The following is a 5,066-nucleotide window of genomic DNA, read 5'->3' as shown; positions in this document are numbered from 1 at the left end:
ATAATCATTTAAAAGTAAATGATTTTTGTCATGCAAAAAAATTAATCAAAATCTAAAACTGACAATGATGTTAGAATTAGCAGACAAGGACAATAAAAACCATTATAATAACTGTATTTCATATGATATAGAAGCTCAAAGAAAGATTGAACAAGATAAATAGAGGTATGGAAGATGTGAAAAAAACCCAAATCAAACATTTAAAGATGAAAACTACAATGCCTGAGATGAAAAGTGTAACTGATGGGATTAACAGCAGGTTAGACATTGCAGAAGAAAAGATTAGTGAGTTTGAAGACACAGCAATAGAAACTAGCCCAAAAGAAACACACAGAGAAATAAAGTTCAAGAAAAAATTAAGAGTCAGTGAACTGTGGAACAATTGCATTCTACCCAATCTACAAGTTATTGAAGTTTTCAAAGGAGTCCTGGGATGGGACATGAAAAATATTTGAAGAAATAGTGGGTACAAATTTCCAAATTTGATGGAAACTAAATCCACAGATCCAAGAAGCTCAATGAACTCTGATCACAAGAAATGTAAAGAAAACCACACCAATCACATTGTAATCAAATGGCTCAAAACTAGTAATAAAGAAACCTTAAAAACACATTACACAAATGGGACAAAGATAAAGATGATGGCATATTTCTCATTAGAAACAATGCAAGCGGGAAGACAGTAGAGCAATGTCTTCAAGTTCCAAAATGACAACACCTAAAATATCTTTCAAAATTAAGGCAAAAATGAAGACTTTTTCGACATACAAAAGCTGGAAAAATGTATTATCAGGAGAACTGTACTATAAAAAATGTTAAAGAAAATCCTTTAGGCAGAAAGAACATGATACTAGATAGGATACAGATCTATATAGCATAATGACGATCACCAGAAACATTAACTACGTGAGTAAATATATGTTTTTTTCTTATTGGCTAAATTTCTTTAAAAGAGAATGATCTGTTCAAAAATATTAATAATACAGTGTGGGGTTTGTAACATATGTGGTAGTAAAACATATGACAACAGTAGCACAAAGGCCAGGAGGGGGGAAATGGAAGTATATGCATTGTGAATCCATCCATAAATTAACATTTACTGTTTAGTAAGTGTTGCAAGTACTGTTTATCGATAATCTAGTATACATTAGAAATTGTTCTATTTGTTATAGATACAATGAAGAGCAGAAGAGATGAGATCCCTGATCTCATGGATTGTATATTTCTCTGAGTCAGAAGTTCACAGGCAAACACCCAAATAAACAGGATAATTATAGACTGTTGCAAGTGTCATAGAGGAAATAAACAGGGTGCTATAATAGAGACTAACAAGGTATATAGGAATAACTCAGGCAGAGTGATCAACAAAGTTTCTGTAATAAGGGGTCATTTGAGCTGAAACTTGGGAGATGAGAAGAAGCCAGCCCAGTTGAGAATCAAGGGACAGGATTCCAGGTTAAGATAACTTCTGAGCAAAGACCCTGAGGTGGGTAAAAATTTGGCTATTTCTAGAAACTGTCCAAGGGCCAGTGTGGCTGAACTATAGTGAGAGAGGGGTAGAGAGGTATGAGATGACCTTGGGGCACAGGTCAGATCATACAGGGTCTTGGGCCCCATTCTAAGCACAGTGGGAAAACACTGAAGAGTTTCAGTAAGGGAGTGAGATGGTCTGGTTTACCTTAAACAAAAAGATAACTTTGTTGTAGCATGGGGAATGGGAGGTCAGGAGCAAGAATGGAAACTAGGAGGCTAGTCATGAGGCTATTTTAGTAGTTGAGGTGAGAGATGGTGGTATGAATAGACACGGTGGGAATAAGAAGAAGTAACTAGATTAAATATATATTTTAGAAGTAGTACTGTCAGGGCTTGATGACAGGTTGGATGTGGGGACCAGGAAAAGGAAGAAGCTAGTCAGCAGTGAAGCTGGGATTTGACACAGGTCTGTCTGAGTCCAAAACTTTCTTTGTTTTCAGTGCTGCTATTAATAGGTTGCACATCCATTATGAGTGGCATATCTTGCCGTTCGTGCAAATGTCAAAAAGCATAAAAGCAGAGTCTTTGCCATCCAGGACAAAGGTAGCTGACAATGAAGGCAACATATGCTAGGAACTAAATGATGCCAGTAAGTGTTGCAAAAGTTTAGAGGAAGAGGAAGAGGAGGGACCAAGGAAGGTATACTCAGAGGAGTGTGCTTTGATGGGGAAGGAGAAAATGCTGAGCCATGCGAGCCAAGACTTGGAGGTGGGGATTCACAGGGAGTTTTCATGGGGCAATAACTAAACTACGATGGCGGATTAGTAAATAAACCCTGAAGAGGGCTAGCTTTGACTAGGTAGCTGGAGGTAGAGTTGGACAGCTTAGAATGATTGAATGGTAGTGTAAAACCTTTAAATGGCAACCTTCAGATAGACCAATTTATCATCATTGCGGAGCTATTGATTAAAATAAGAGAATTGATGTCATACATTACATGCACCATAGCAATCATTTTAAGTAAAAGTTTTCATTGCCAAGCATGGAGGCAGAGCCTGAGACAAATAGTGAAAGCAGAATTTGAAGTTTTTCTCATTATTTGAGGTTTTCCTACCACTTATAAATAAAAAGTATCTTTTTTATCCCCCGTTGCCTTCTCCTCCCTTACCTTTTTCTGTTTTCTTAAGTGTGCTTCTGGTTTTTCCAACTGTGGTGGTCATCTGTGATCTGTGATAGTTGGGACTTTTTTGAGCATTATCAGAACGTACACATGTTGTAAACAACAGTAGCCCTACTCATTGAGAGTTTTCTGAAATCTGTACCAGACTCCAAAGGCACCAAAGGTTAACCTAGTTGGATGACTCCTAAGATTGATCCTATCAAAAAAAGCCTCAACTTTGTCAATCTTGAAAAGTCAGGGAGAGAATCCACAGTGAAAGGACCCACTGGAATCTTTTGGTTTGGTTTTGTAACCAGAAGGTGCCATTACCAATCTTAGGCTCTGACTTCAGGACTGGAGGTCTGAAATCCACAATTTATGGGCTCAATGGTAAATTACTTCCAACTGAGCCTTCCTCAGGGAAACCCTTCCATGTGTTTCCAGCTGTGCAGTAAGAAGAAATGAATAATTTCTGAAAAAGTTACAATTGAATCAAGTCCTATTTCTTTCTTTTTTCCAGATCAAACTTCAAACTATGTTCAAATGAGGGATAGTTGGCATCAGTGAACTTCCTATTTGTCTCTGCTCCCATCCCACTTCCGATAATTTGAGCTTGTCTAGGTTCTAAATAGTTTCTAACCTATAAATCATTGGGCAAGCATGTTATTCATCACACTTTGGCTATACACCACACACACACACACACACACACACACACACACACACCACAATTCCTGGGCAATATGCTCAATATAATCAAATGATTCCTATTCTGTCAAATCATNTGTGTGTGTGTGTGTGTGTGTGTGTGTGTGAGAGAGAGAGAGAGAGAGAGAGAGAGAGAGAGAGAGAGAGAGAGAGAGAGAAGGGGGAAGGGGCAGGTTGGAAGAGTGCCTTTATTTTCACCTTACTAACTCTACCTTGGTTTTTTTCTCCTCATTAAAATAGAAAAGAATTTCATGTAGCATGGCCTGTTCCAGATACTCCAAATAACATAGTAATCAGTAAATGTGATTTCCTTCTCCTTTCTCTAATATTCAAGTCCAGCATAACTTGGATGTGGAACTTCACTGTACATTCTTTCTTCTCTGATTTTTTTTTCATGTTTTCCTTTGTTACCATTTTGTTATCCATTAGAGCTGTTCCCCAGATAGTAGTTTATGAGGAAGAGGATTAGGGAATATTCACATGCACCATGGGACTTCTACTTCCAGCCAAGATGAAATAGTATGGACCAGATATGCTCTCCCCCTGAAATAATTAAAAATCCAAAAATTTATATGAAATAACAGTTTTCAGGACATTGGATATCAGGCATCAAAGGACAGAGATCCCTGAGAAATGAGAACAAATGAATTGACCCCTACAATTGCCAAAGCTTATAGCCTTGAGAAAGTTTACAGGCTGTGGCTCAGGGAGAAAAGGCTTCCTGCATGAAGAGATGAAGCTTAGAATGTGTGGAGATCCAAGTACAAATTAATTAATCAAAATCTAGGGACCAGCTGACTAACCGGACAACCGGGCGGATTTAGGCCACTCACCTTGGCTTCGGAGTTATCTCCACCGTGGCCAGTCAGTCGCAGGGTATTCAGCAGCTGCTGCAGGTTGACAAGCAGGTCGCGGAGAAGGTGTTCAAGGCCCGCAAGCGAAAGAACCGGAGGCTGAAGAGGCCAAAGAAGAGGCGGCTGAAATTGAACAGCACCGCCTACAGAGGGAGGAGGGGTTCAAGGCCTAGGAGGCTGCGACTCTGGGATCCCACGGCAGTGGCAGCACTGAAGTGGAGAAGGACACCCAAGAGAAGACGAGCATCCTCCAGACCTACTTCCAGCAGAACAGGGATGAAGTCCTGGGTAACATCTTGGCCTTTGTCCGCGACATCCGGCCAGAAATCCATGAAAACTACCGTGTAAATGGATAGAGGAAGAAGAAAGAGGCGCCTGTTCCATGGATTGGCACCTCGATGCCTCCATGGAATATGAAGCTTTAGCAAAGCTTGAGTTATATTCTTGTGAAAGGCATTAAATTATTTCTGTTCACTGTATAGTAGGTCCTTTTACTTTTTGGAGAATAGCAAATCTAGCTGCTTTGCATAAACCTAGAGCTTATCCAAAGATTTCATCTTTTTACCTCATATTTCTTAGAAATTTAAGGGTATATGTTTGTTTTCCTATGCCTTTTAGCTCAAGCAACATATGTATATCAACACTGACTTTTTCTTTCTTAGATGTAGTAAAAAAAAAAAACTTTTTAAGAAAGAAAGGGATTAAATGTTTTTTCCCCTAAAGCTTTCTTGAAGGTCAGGGGCGCTATCTATGAAAAAGTAGTAAATAGTTATTTGTAACCTGTGTAAAGCAGCAGCCAGCCTTAAAATAGTCCTTTTTGGCTAAGGGTTAGAACAATGAATACTAGAATAATTTTTTGGGCTGCTTCTAGT

General features: G+C 39.0%; 1 pseudogene; it reads left to right on the top strand.

Moving 5' to 3' along the window:
- Positions 1 to 879: 879 nt before the first annotated feature.
- LOC109379445 (V-type proton ATPase subunit G 1 pseudogene) lies at positions 880 to 4,658 on the top strand (annotated as a pseudogene).
- The last annotated feature ends 408 nt before the right edge of the window (positions 4,659 to 5,066 follow it).

This window comes from Hipposideros armiger, unplaced genomic scaffold, assembly GCF_001890085.2.
Source record: "Hipposideros armiger isolate ML-2016 unplaced genomic scaffold, ASM189008v1 scaffold_2, whole genome shotgun sequence".
Classification (NCBI taxonomy): Eukaryota; Metazoa; Chordata; class Mammalia; order Chiroptera; family Hipposideridae; genus Hipposideros; species Hipposideros armiger.
The sequence above is the reverse complement of the archived record's forward strand: the minus strand, read 5'-3'. Positions and strand labels throughout refer to the sequence as shown.